Consider the following 15,076-nt stretch of genomic DNA (forward strand, 5'->3'; position numbering starts at 1 on the left):
ACCTCTAAGTGTCACTTTTTTTTCTTCTGTGATAGGGAGGTAGACTGAATCTGTGATTTCATTAATATGGAGAAGTGTTAGTTGAGGAAATTCCCTCTATAGATGGCGGTCAGTACCTTCTTTGCAAGGAAGTCTTAGCTGTCTTGGGCATTGAAAGGCTAAATGAATTAGTGAAGGTCACCAGACAGTACTTGTCAGAAGCAGGATTTGAACCCAGTTGTTCCTGGATCCAAGGCCAGCTCTCTATCCATTATTCTATATTGCTTTTCTCTTTATCTGAGAAACAAGAATACTAGCTAAGAGTGAAGATGCATCAGGTTGCTATAAGAGTAAAATAAAACAATATGCTGAAAAATCAGAAAGCTTAAAATTCTATAAAAATCTCAGGAATTATCAAGACTTAGAATAGCAGACTTTCCCACCTCTCTGTCTCCTTCCACATTTCCTTTCCTCTCCTTTTTTATTTTTTCCAAAATAAACCAGGACAATTGTGATGCTTCTAATTAAAGCAATAGATGAATATTTCTAACTACCCCCATTAAGAAGGAAAAAGAGAAATCTGAGCAGGGCTGAGGAGACCAGTTTTTCTGCCAAAAAGATTTTCTCTGACCTGTCTTCATTTCTCATAAAGTTTTTTTTAAGTACCATTTTAATACCTAAAGAAAAAGGCAGAAGCCAAAGCTAATGGGAGGAGAATTTGGCCAAGCAGTAAGAAATCCTTCAGTGCTTGCAATTAACTAGTTCAATCTACATTTAGCTAACTGGGACCCCTAGAGCAAGATACTTAACCACCCTGGGTCTACTTTTGCCTTTGATGCAATAGGAAGCATAATAAAACCATATTTTCTTTCTCCCTGGGAGATTCTGAGAAAGAAGGTAATGGTATGTGCAAAGTATTCTCTTAGCCTCTCCAAAAACTAAGTGGAAGTGATAGGATAAGAAATCAACAGGGTGTTACAGGTGTGGCTATGTGCACCCATTTACAGACTGGTTGGTAATACCTTTCAGCCTTTTCATAATATAGTGGCTAACTCGGGACACTGAGATGTCACAGTCTTCTGCCAGTCCTTAAAAGTGCTGCCCATCCAGCTTTTGGGACAAAAATCCACTATTTCATAAAAACTGCTGGGAAAATTGGAGGACAGTATGGGAAAGATTAGGCTTAGATCAACACCTCACACCCTACACCAAGATAAATTCAAAATGGATGAATGACTTGAACATAAAGAAGGAAACCAGAAGTAAATTGGGTAAACACAGAATAGTATACATGTCAGACCTTTGGGAAGGGAAAGACTTCAAAACCAAGCAAGAATTAGAAAGAGTTACAAAATGCAAAATAAATAATCTGGATTACATCAAATTAAAAAGTTTTTGTACAAACAAAACCAATGTAACCAAAATCAGAAGGGTAGCAATAAATTGGGAAACAATCTTCATAAAAACCTCTGACAAAGGTTTAATTACTAAAATTTATAAAGAACTAAATCAATTGTACAAAAAATCAAGCCATTCTCCAATTGACAAATGGGCAAGGGACATGAACAGACAGTTCTCAGCCAAAGAAATCAAAACTATTAATAAGCACATGAAAAAGTGCTCTACATCTCTTATAATCAGAGAGATGCAAATCAAAACAACTCTGAGGTATCACCTCACACCTAGCAGATTGGCTAACATGACAGCTATGCAAAGTAATGAATGCTGGAGGGGATGTGGCAAAGTGGGGACATTAATTCATTGCTGGTGGAGTTGTGAATTGATCCAACCATTCTGGAGGGCAATTTGGAACTATGTCCAAAGGGCGATAAAAGACTGTCTGTCCTTTGATCCAGCCATAGCACTGCTGGGCTTGTACCCCAAAGAGATAATGGACAAAAAGACTTGTACAAGAATATTCATAGCTGCACTCTTTGTGGTGGCCAAAAATTGGAAAATGAGGGGATGCCCTTCAATTGGGGAATGGCTGAACAAATTGTGGTATATGTTGGTGATGGAATACTATTGTGCTAAAAGGAATAATAAAGTGGAGGAATTCCATGGAGACTGGAACAACCTCCAGGAAGTGATGCAGAGCGAAAGGAGCAGAACCAGGAAAACATTATACACAGAGACTGATACATTGTGGTACAATCGAAGGTGATGGACTTCTCCATTAGTATCAATGCAATTTCCCTGAACAATCTGCAGGGATCTAAAAAAAAATACTACCCACAAGCAGAGGATAAACTGTGGGAGTAAAAACACCGATGAAAAGCAACTGCTTGACTACAGGGTTGGAGGAGATAAGACTGAGGAGAGACTCTAAATGAACACTATAATGCAAATTCCAACAACAGGGAAATGGGTTCGAGTCAAGAACACATGTGATAACCAGTGGAATCGTGCATCGGCTATGGGAGAGGGAAAGGCGGGGGGGTGGGGGGGGGGTGGGGTGGGGGGGGGGAAGAAAACGATCTTTGTTTCCAGTGAATAATGTATGAAAACGACCAAATAAAATAATGTTAAAAAAAAAAGTGCTGCCCATCAGAATCAGGAAAAGGAGTTTCCATACAGGGAGATTATAGGATCATAGATTTAGAATGGAAAGGAATTTCAGAGCTCTAGTCTAATCTCTTCACTTTACAGAGGGAGAAACTGAGGGCAGAAGACATTAAATAACTTGCCCATGACTCTGAAAGCAGAACGTAGCAGAACCAAGATTTTAATGAAGTTTCCTTGACTTTTTTTAAACCCTTACCTTCCTTTTTGGAGTCAATATTGTATATTGGCTCCAAGGCAGAAGAGTGGTAAGGGCTAGGCAATCGGGGTTAAGTGACTTACCCAGGGTCACACAGCTGGGAGTTTCCTTGATTTTTAATCCTCAATCCATCACTATTTCCAGAGCAACACATTGTCTCTTCATTGCTAAAATCAAAGTTTTGGCCATAAAAAGAAAATGTTAGTGCTGTTACAGACCAACAAATCCAACTCATTCATTTTGTAGATATAGACATGGAAGTCTAGGGAGAGGAAGTAACTTGCCCAAGATCATATAGAAAATGATAAAGCTAGTCCTAGAATCCTAGGCCAGCATTGTTTCAATTCACCCCACTGTCTGAGCACCACTACAGTCTGATCAGATTTTGGCTGAAAATCTCTGACTTAATAGTAGTTCTCCCTCTCTCTCTCTGCATCTCTGTCTCTGTGTCTCTATCTCTGTGTGTCTGTCTGTCTATCTGTCTCTCTCATTTCTGTCTCTGTCTTTCAATCTGTCCCCCCCCACAGACCCCGACAGATACTCACACACACACACACACACACACACACACACATATATATATATATATATGTATATATATATGTACATATGTATATATACACTTTTCTTCTGAGAAAGAAATGCCAAACTATTCTAGTATTTCTGCCAATAAAACCCTGCATGCGATCACAAAGACAGAAACAATTGAAATGGCTGAGCAACAATGCAAGGACCAGCATGCTATAATGTGATGGAAAGAATGATAGTTTGGAAATGATAGTTTGGAGAACTTTATTTCAAATCCTGTGACTATTGCTGTGACCTGGGTAAACAGTAGACTTTTTCTCCTTTTTTTCTCCATCTTGACCCCTTGATGAATTGATTTGACTTTACACTCTTCTTCTCTCTTGACTCCCTAGTTCCCTTACCATTTCACTGATGATATCCTCCCAAACCTCATCCTTGGATCATTGGTTTCATTCACAATCTTCACTCTTAGACAAGTGCTGCTGATAGAAGGTGGAGAAAATCAGGCCACCATTATGACTGGGTCAACTACAAATTTATGGTACCCAACCTCTACTGGACCCTCACTGCTGCTAGGTAGTTCTACTATTCCTCCTTTATTAACTCACTTTCCCATTTTCCACAGAAGTTCTTCTAAACATTTTCATTATTCCTCCAACCATCCATGGCTTCCCCTTCTTTAACCTGAGAACCTTGTCTCATACTTTATTGATAAAATTAAGACCATTCACCATGAGTTTTCATTTTTCCTCATTTTTATCTGCTCATGATCTCATTCTGTCCCATCTACTCCAATAGATTGCCGTATCTGTCTCTCCCACTCTTTTACTTATTTTTAAACTTTCCTTCTCTACTAGGTCATTTTCTGCTGTCTACAAACATGCCCACCTTCTCCTTACCTCATGTGTCCATCTTTGCTAATTGTCATGTTATGTTTCTTCTGCTCTTTATCACTAAACTCCTCAAAAATATTGTCTACAATGGGTGCCACCACTTTCTTTCCTCTCAATCTCTCATTAACCCCTTTCAATCAAGCTTTTACCCTGATAATACCTTGAAACTATTCTCTCCAAAGTTAACATGGATGTTAGTTATCCAATATAGTGACTTTTTTCTGAATTCTCATTATCCTTGACCTTCCTGCAGCCTTTTACACTATTGATCACTGTGTTTTCAGGACACCATTTTCTCCTTATTCTCCTACCTATCTGATCACTTTTCAGCATCCTTTACTGGATCTTCATTGAAATCATGACCTCTAACAATAGGATTCCCTCAGCATTATTCTGTCCTGGGCCCTCTTCTCCCTCTATACTACTTCACTTTGTGATCATCAGCTCCCATGGATTTAATTATCATCTCTATGCTGATGTCTCTCACCTCTACCTCTTACTGACCTGTAAACTCTCATCTTAAGTGGCTTTCAATCATCTTCAATTAAACATTCAATAAACAGCTTAAATTCAACATGTCCAAAACAGAACTATTTATATTACTCCCTAAATCCCACCACCCACATCATCTTTATTACTGTAAAAGGCATCAACATCCTCCAAGTTCCTCAGACTCAAAACTTAGGAGTCATCATAGGCTCTCACTATCTTTCATTCTCCTATCCAAGCTATTGGCAAGGCCTAATAATTTTACCTTTGCAACATTTTTTGAATATGCTCCTTTGTCTACACTGACTGCCACTATTCTAGAGTAGGGCCAATTCACTTTGTCTGGACTATCACAATAGGCTGCTGGTAGGTCTGTCAGGATCAAGTCTTCCCATTCCAATCCATCTTCCAGTCATACACTAAAGTGATTTCCTAAAGTTCAGGTCTGACCAAGTCATTTCTCTAAAAAATGCCTTCAGCCCATGAACTCTTGACATCTACTAAACTATATTCATTTTATCAAAAAGGAAGTCTCTGCTTCTATTCCTTACTCATTTTTTCCTAGAGACTCAGTTTGAAAAAAGAGATTCCATAATAGCTAATAACCTTCTCCTGTTTTCAAAGGAAGTATTACCAACTTCTCGTGCCCTGAAAAACAAAACATACCATAGCAATTTCCCATCTCTAACAAAAGGACTGATAAATTTTGGAAAATATGACCAATTTAACTGTAGCAAATGCTTCTGTAGGAAGTGTGTCCTGTGCTCATTATCCCAGAGGAAAGTTCAGGTTCATATTCCCTCCCCATTCTAAGGGTACTCTGAACAATTTGGGGTATTCCTTCTCCAATGCTATTAGACCAATCTCCCAATGTTTGTATTCTTTCAACTGTTAAGTACCAATGTTTCATAGTCCCAGCTCCATTTAATCATTTGATTTCCATTAACTTTCACAAAAGGATATTTATTTTAAAGATACAGAAGTAATAACCAAAGCAAACATATTTCCTTCCCCAAAATGTTGGTCAAATGTCCACCCATCTTACCTCAGTCTCTGAAGGAGAGTAAATTCAAACTTTACACAGTTAGTAAAAAATATTGTTTCCAAATGAGAGAATGCCCTTTGATTGAGGAATGGCTAAACAAATTGAGGTGTATGATGCTGGTGGAATACTATTATGCTGTAAGGAATGATGAACTGCTTGATTTCTGTATGAACTGGAAAGACCTCCATGAACTGATATAGAGTGAAATGAGCAGAAGCAGGAGAATATTGTACAAAAAAACTGTAACATTGTGGAATGATCAAATGTAATCCACTTTTCTACTAATAGCAATGCAATGATACAGGACAATCCTGGGGTACGGGAAAGAATGCTATCCACATAGAGAAAAATAACTATAGGAGTAGAAACACAGAAGAAAAACATATGATTTATTTGGGTATAGGATTTGGGGATTTGGTTTTTAAAAGATTACTCTATAACAAAAATTAATAATATGGAACTAGGTATTGAGTTATAAATTATAATACATGTATAACACAATGGAATTGCTTATTGGCTCCAAGAGGGGGGGAGGAAAAGGGGGAGGAAAACAACATGAATCATGTGATCATGGATAATACTTAAAAACAAATTAATTAATTAATTAATTTTAAAAAATATATTGTTTTCACCAAGTTTATATCCAAAAATGGTACCACCACTAGATGAGTCCCCATCTCAATACTCCTTGCCCTAAGGGATATCGATGTTGAACTGGCTGAAAAATGAGGCATGGGTGTGAATTCCCAGAGGCCCACTCTTCCTACCAATTAAAAACTTACTTAATTAGAACTTCCCTCAATTAAAATTTTTGTTGTTCAGTCATTCCATTTGTGTCTTCGTGACCCCATTTTGGGTTTTCTTTGCAAAAATAATAGGTGGCTTGGCATTTCCTTCTCCAACTCATTTTACAAATGAGGAACTGAGTCAAATCATGTTTAGTGACTTGCCCAGAGTCACACATTTTGTAAGTGTTTGAGGCCAGATTTGAACTCAGAAAGAAGAGTATTCCTGGCTCCAGGCCCAGCACTCTATTCACTGCATCAACTAGAAAAGGACAAATGTTAATGCAGACCAAGAATTTAGTTCTGTTTTCACAGGCTCTTGTGGTATCAATAGTCAAACCAAGAGCAATCAGCTGGAAAAAACAAAGACAGAGTACGCTTAAAAAAAAAAAGTATCATTAACACACTAATACACTGTTGGTGGAGTTGTGAAATGGTCCAACCATTCTAGAGTGCAATTTGGAATTATCCCTAAAGGACTTTAAAAGATTGCCTACCCTTTGATCCAACCATACCACTACTGGGTTTGTACCCCAAAGAGATAATAAGGAAAAAAGACTTGTACAAAATTATTTATAGCCCCACTATTTGTGGTGGCCAAAAAAATCAGAAAATGAGGGGGTGTCCATCGATTGAGAAATGGCTGAACAAATTGTGGTATCTGATGGTGATGGAATATTATTGTGCTGAAAAGAATAATGAACTGGAAGAATTCCATGTGGACTGGAATAACCTCCAGGAATTGATGCAGAGCAAAAGGAGCAGAACTAGGAGAACAATGTACACAGAAATGATACATAATGGCAAATCAAATGTAATAGACTCTTCTACTAGCAGCAATGCAGTGATCCAGGACAATCTAGAGGAACTTATAAGAAAGAATGCTATCCACATCCAGAGAAAGAACTGTGGGAGCAGAAAAACAGAAGAAAAACATGATAGATCATGTGGTTCGATGGTGATATTATTGGAGTTTTGATGTTAAAAGATCACTATATTGCAAATATGAATAACATGGAAATAGGTGGAGTGGTGAAGGAAGAAGGTTGGGGGGGGGGAATCATGAATCTTGTAACCATGGAAAAATATTCTAAAGAAAAAAAATAAAATGTCATTCACAGTTCTGGCTAAACAGCCAATCAAAATGGCTTCTCCCAATCACATGGTCAATAGACAAGAACCAATTATACAGTATGAACACATGCTTAATATATCTCTGAGGTACTTTCATTACACGTCATACATTTTCTCCCAGAAGCAGACTCTCTGGACTCTCCACATGGAGAAGATTGTATCAGAAACACTATACTTATGTCAATCCTATCACATTACAAGAATACACAATATTATATTCAAACTTATAAGAACCTGAGTTTATTATGAGTTTTCAATTCTATATTTCAATTCTATAAAATATCTTTGAATTTCAATTCTGTATCATCAATAAGATATTATTGCATTATATTATGTACTCTAACCACAATAGCAGATGATCTTCATGAGTTTGCCAACCTATTCTAGCCAATCTTTAAGAGATTATTCTTTCTAAAATGAGCTAGGTAATTTCTGATATGACAAAAAAAAAAAAAGTATTTTGCTGTATATGTATCTGGAACCTTTCTACTACATGAGGACTTTTCAGAGTTTGTTTGGTAAGAATGTCCTTCAAGAAGCTAAGGTCACCTCCATGCTATGAAAAGACATCAAAGGAAGTCTTTCATTGATAAGCCACTCACCATTTCCTTCTTTATATTGTTAATTTACTAACTTTACCAGACTTATACCCCTGACAAGACACAAGGTCTTTCAGGGAAAGGATAACAACTACATTTTTGTTCTTTTCACCAGGAAGAGATTAAAAGTATTTCATGATTAGCTGATTCAAATATAACAGAAAAAAGTACAAGGAAATAATAACTCTCAGGCACCACTAATACAGATAACACAGTTTTGACCACATATCTTTGTCTAATAAATTTGCCATATCAGTCTCCCCAATTTTTTCTTCTGTGCTTGGATATTTTGATGAATCTGTGATCTCATCCATATGAGAATTCCATCCAGTGATGCTGATCACATCTCATCCATATCTGCTCATTCTGTATATCTCTTGCCCATGCTCTTCAATAAATCCTCTGAAAGGTATTCACTCAATATAGTGGGGTCCAAAATTGTCATATTTCACTTATGTACATTGTACCAAATATTGGCTTTTTGTAAACAAAAACAAAGTCTGATGAACAATCATTTACAATCCCTTGGTAGAATGTAGTAATTGGCTTCCATTTTAATAAGATTTTGATACAAAACAGTATTTTTGATGAAATATCATGTTTCTTCAAATAAGATTGGACCTGGAAGGCAAGCAAGCTTATTCAATGCTTAGCACAAGGATAAACACACATTAGGTGCTTGAGAAATGCATGATGAATTTGCTCCCCATCTGAAGAAACAAATGAAGTTTATAAGAAGGAACTGCTGAACCTCTCCCTTCTCTTTCTGCCCCAGCTCCCTTCACCCCTTAATTCCTTGTTTTACTTGATCAGGTATTTTGTTGTACACCGTACTTAATGTTGAAGATTGAAAATGGAACTCTCGAGCTCCAGACCCTCACACAGTTGTTCTAAATAGCAAATGATCAGAGTTGCTGATCAGCTTCCCCAAACATCTGGGCATCTGTCAAATCTGCCTGGAGAAACCCCAACATGGATTACATTTATCTTTCAGCATCTGCCAAGCTCTGATGGGTAACACACATATGTCTGTCTAACTAAAGTCTGGGAGAACACATAGAGTGGGGGCAGGAAGCAAGCATTAAAGAGCTCACCACAGTAGCAGCTTTCAAAGATAAATCACTGATAAATTTAGGAGGATTGAGGAAGGAGAGAAAAGGAAGAAAGCGATTAATTTATTATTTTCTTCCACAAGACAATGCATATGAAATGACCCATTGTGTCTGAGAATTATTACCCAATAGAAAGCAGAACTGTATAATTTTAACATTCTATAGCCCTTTCCCAATCAATCTCATTGATGTTCTTTCCCAATAGAAAAGATGGAAGCATGCTTTCTTAAACTTGTGGAAAATCAAAGAGCTTTTTCTCTGTGCCTTTCTTTCTTTCATATGATGTTGTTATGCCACCAGTGTAATAGATTCTCCACTAGTTTAATGCCCACTCCTGATTCTAGCATGATGGCATCTGCTGCTTTGAAGCAGTGATGAATGACCTATATACCTTTCTTTAACTCTACAGCTCCTACCCAAAACATGTGCTGGGGAGGTGGGGGAAGGATTTGCAGGCTATAGGCATGTAAAACTAAGCTTCCATACTAGTAAAGTATTTCCTGACTGGTTGAGGCAGAGCCTGCCATTAGAAACTATAGAACGTACAAATAGTAACACACACATACATAAGAGCTACTGGTAAACAATAAAATAAAAATGATAAAAAAGATCTTGTGAGCTACATTCAGAATATGGCTATTTAGGATATGGGAAATACATCAGTCACAAAATTAAGCACCCATGCATTTGATCTTTGTACACTGAAATAGGAAGGGCTTTAGGGAGCATCTAGCCCAGTTTTTTTTTTTTTTTTAATATATAAAATGGAAGAAACTCAGTCTCACATTGGAGAATTGACTTGCCTAAGGACATAGCAGTACTAGAGTTGGAAATGGAATCTGACCTCTCCACTCTAGATTTATGAGTCACTTCAAATAGCATACTCCACACTTTCTAGCTCCAATTACCATAGGATTATTTTACATTAGAAGGGCCATTGCTGCATATTGTCCTACTCCATAGCAACAAGGATAATGACCCCAGGATATTTTCTTTCCAAGATTGAGGTCAACATATGAAAGTTATAGTGTTTGTTCAGTCATGTCCAACTCATCATGATCCCATTTTGGGTTTTCTAGACAAAAACCGTTCCCATAACTTTGCCAAGAAAGTCCCAAATGGGGTCACAAAGAGTTGGACACAACAAAAACAACTGAACAACACCCTCTCTATAAAACAAATGCCCATCCAACTACACATTGACTCAGGGTGAGACATGAGGCATTTTTATCCTCTATTTAGAGATCAGGTGAAGTAGAGAGTAGGAAGATATTAAATCCCCATAGATGAGACGCATATAAATCAAAAACAGCTCTTGGACTAGTAGACAAAACTACTGATACAAAATTTATATGTATGTATGTAATTATTATTATAATTTCCAGGATCAACATTGTTATACCTAGCATTCCCAATCACATGTGGAATCTGTTACATATGGATATCCCTTTTAAACGTGTTTAACTTATAGGCAGTACCTAATCTAATCTTGTTTTACTTGTTGAAACTCATTCACAAAGGTGTTTAAATAAGTTTCATATCTACCCAACACATGAGAATTCAAAGTAGCAAAGGTGAGACTTGATGATCACTGAAGTCCCTTATAGTTCTAAATCTTATTAATCTATGGAAATACAAGTGAAAAAGTTTGGGGCCAGTAAATAAACTGATTTTCCTGGAGTGGAGGATTTCTATAGTGGGGAAGTAGAAAATGAAACTTAGAATGATAGCTAAATTCCATTTAAGTTCTAAAATAATTTCTTAGGAATTGAGACTAATAAAAGGACTTCCTTTCATCACTCATTCATCATATGTGGAAGTTTCATGAACGCACCAGGTTCAAATTTACCCAATAGAAACATTCCCCGAAATAAAAGGGAAAAAATATACCTATCATTAACAGACAATTTCTGAGTAAATAAATCAGTGACAAAAAAAAATCACATCATAGGTACTAAGACAATTCAACTGAGATAACTAAAGGTTCATTTTTGTTGCTGTTATTATATTTCCTTGCCTAGAATAAAAATGTACTGTGCAGGCTCCAAAGCTACTGAAATAGGCAGAGGAGGCTTTGGGGATTTAGATTTGCTATGTTATACTAGGTTTGAAAAAAAGATAGATGGTGAGCTCATGATTTTTACTCCCCAGATTCCCAGTTACTCTGAAAGCAGGTTTAAAAAAAAAACTAAGAATTTTTTTGTTTCTTTACTGTTTGTTTGCCCTCAATCTGGCTCACATCAGCTTGTGTTTCCTTGGGAAAAAAGTTACAGCTTTTGAATAGAAAACAGACTTTGGAATTAAACCATTTATGCTTTAAAAATATATTACCAAAGAATTCTACACAGACAAGAATCTGTGAATGCATAAAATCTTCACAATAGTCTAATTAGGTTTGCCACCATTTTATTATAGGAGGAAGCATAGTCTAGCAATAAGAAGTCATATGAAGCATTCAGACTACAAAATATTTAGTCCTTTGTTGATCAGTTCAAAGCCAATGATAAGAGACTCAGAGGAATGACTCATGTAAAAATAATTATGTTTGAGATTAGAGTCTACAGTACAAGGAATACAAGGGCTTGTACCAGCTAAATACATGTCCTTAAAACCAAGTTTACACCTACTTGATTTTAATTGACCTGAACTTAATATCATTCTTTAATATACCCTCTAGTCTACTCCCTAACTCTTACTCAGAGGCTTGCATATTGGATCCCTAGAGGAGTTCTTGGGATTCAAGATTCCTTTCAACATCATAGCTCTTGAGCCCCCATTAATATAATTCTCATGAAAAATCAGCCAACAGACAAAATTAGCTTTTAGCAAAGGCATTAACTAAAATGGCAAAAAAAATGATACAAACAACATTTCCCCTACTCTCCATAAAACTAAGGTACTTATTCATATAAATGCAAACACACACCCTTGTAAGGAGTGGGTAAAACTTAAAGTACAATAATAGTAAGGTACCTATGTAGTATACACATGTGGTAAAGAAAATTCATAACTCCTTATATAGGGAGTGATAGGGCCTAAAAGTCCTTTGTCTCTGTAGAATCTTCAAGTGACTCTCTCTTAAAACAGCATTTTTGCTGGGTAAATTGCTCAACTAGGCTCCCAAGGTCTTCTCCTTTCAGTAGTAAGGTTTCTTCTCTATTTCCAGGGTCATGTTATTCAACAATAATCTCTCTTTATTCACATCTATCTGAAGTATATCTTTATTCCTTCACTTGTGCTTCTAACTCTCTAGAAATGACAACTTCCATGTTGCTAAATGGAGTCTCCCTCTGAATAAGCAAATAAAAAAGGCTGTGGACAATGGGGGATAAGAGAGGCAAATCATCTCCTCTTCCTCACCCCCTGCAAGGGACTCTTTAAGAAAGAGTTCATGAGATTTCACATCCCTAAAACTTAACTCTGTTCCCTTGACTTTAGCAGTTTAATGTGTTGCTTATCTAATGAGATTCCTAGTTTTAATTCTATCAGAGAAATATGCAAACATATTCAAAAAAGGGATTGGGTTCTAGATGTATCCTTTTAACACCTTGGTATTACATTCTGGACTTTATGGTTGCATGTTGGTCAAAAATCAACTCTCCTGCCCTTTAACCTAATTTGTTGCCATAAAAGCTAGCATGCATTTCCAGAATGTTCTTTTTTCAATAGTCACATATTTCCCACTAGAAAAATCTGGGAGTCCTGGTCAGAGAAGAGTACTGAAAAAAATGACTTTTTTTGGAGTTTGCTCCTTTCTCTCCTGGTGGCTTCATTTTCTATCAACAATTTACAACCAATTTGAGAATTATAATGAGGCATCCATAGAATGGACTCTGAATTTCAAACTTTCTATTTCAGTGACTAGTGGTCTGAATTGGAGATCCTGAACAGAAAATGTCAAAGCCCAAAGGCCTCTGCCAGGATTTCAAATCATTATTTAGTTTACACCTGGGGCAAGACAGCCAGTCAATTACAACAAGTCAATTATAGACCCTCCATCCACTGCTTAGGACTAACTTCTGCTTGAAGCGGGGCCAAGGAAAATAAATACATGTAGAAATAAGAAAAAAAAAATCATTTGCTTTCTATTTCTCTGGCTTCCTTGACAAAAGACCAACTGCCCTGTTTGACTGTGGTCAGAAAATGAACTGCTTTTTACGGACAGTTGCCATTCCCTGGGGCTTCCCAATTGAGCTGAATTTAAAATCCCTTTCAGCAAACAATGTCAGAATATTGGTGATTAACCCCAAATGGAACAGCAATATATGGTCACTAAGGGAGAAGAGATTAAATTTCCATAATACAGGTCATTATTTTCTTTTTTTTAATGATCATGATGTTGTCAAAACATCCTTAGTTCTAGTGTTTTCTGATGCAACCGATTTCTTGACAGTGATAAAATTATAATAGTAGGCAATGATTCCTTTGACTGGAGCATAACTCACAGGGACAATCTAGGCATGGTTCAAACATTAAGTAGTGGCTCAAGTTTTCACCTGATGAGTTTACTAACTCTACTAGCTTGTTAATGGAACATCTTTTGATGCTACCATGACTAATTTACAAATGGCAATGAGTAAATAAGATCTGCATGAGTATAATGTAGTCAGTGTGATTGCATGTACTGATAGGGAAGACAATGCCAAACTTTGCTACTGCAGCAGTACACTTGCAGAAAAAATACTTACAAAACAAAAAAGTACAAGACCAAAAAGTGAACTAAACTTCATGGATGTATTTGTGTGTGTGTGTGTGTGTGTGTGTGTGTGTGTGTGTGTATGTTGTGTTAAGACTAAACGAAGAACAATTAGAAACTTTATGAAATGGTTTGGTTTCTATTTTATTTATAAAAGAGATGTTGCCTTCATTAACATGCTGAGCTTGTATTACAAAGATGAGAATATTAACTTAATCATCTCTTTGCTAGAAGTGAAAGAACTGATGAAATACAAATATATTCTCACCCACTAATAGTTATTAATGATTACAATCAAATAAAACATCCAAAAAATGATTACTAGTTTCAACAATTCAGGTTTGAACCATATATTAATTAATTCATCATGAGAGAGAAATGGTCTGGTCTGGTAGTAGTCTCTCAGAAGCCGAGAATGATGATTGTCTTTGTGCATGTGTGCACAAAGACATTTGTGCGTGAGAGAGATTTAAGTGGAAAAGTTGATGCACAGAGACAGTCCCACTCTCTTGGTGTTGGAAGCCTGGGTCCAATGGCACGAAAAAATTGTTACACCTGGTGACTTCCTCAGCTGCATTGGATGGCCGTGTTGTCTTTTGTGCTCCAACATGCCCTAAGCACTCCACAGTGCTTTGCTGCGTCGCCCTCTCAGCCTTTGAAACTTCTTATTGGTTTCTTCCGTCTGTTCGGCTGAAGCAGTCTTCACATGCTGGGTGAGCAAAGCCCTGGTTCACCAGGGGTCGATGACCCGATGGCTACTCTCACAAGGTTTAGCCGGCCTGTCAAAGCCGTTGCCCAGGGTGTGGCTACTAGGAGCAGCTACTAGGAGCCACAAGTGAGAGCTGGGTGTCAGGTGAGGGTCAGAGGCTGGAGAGCTGCCCTAGAAGGGTACGACAAGCCCTCTATACCAGAGATATTACCCCTCCCTGAACACCCCATACACATAGACCTCAATAGAAAAACAACAAATACTCAACTTGGTAATTACATCTGATGAAGTATGCCACATTCTTACCTAGTAGGCCCCACCAGCTCCCTATGAGGAGATGGGAGGG

The sequence above is a fragment of the Monodelphis domestica genome, chromosome 2, assembly GCF_027887165.1.
Source record: "Monodelphis domestica isolate mMonDom1 chromosome 2, mMonDom1.pri, whole genome shotgun sequence".
NCBI classification, from domain to species: domain Eukaryota; kingdom Metazoa; phylum Chordata; class Mammalia; order Didelphimorphia; family Didelphidae; genus Monodelphis; species Monodelphis domestica.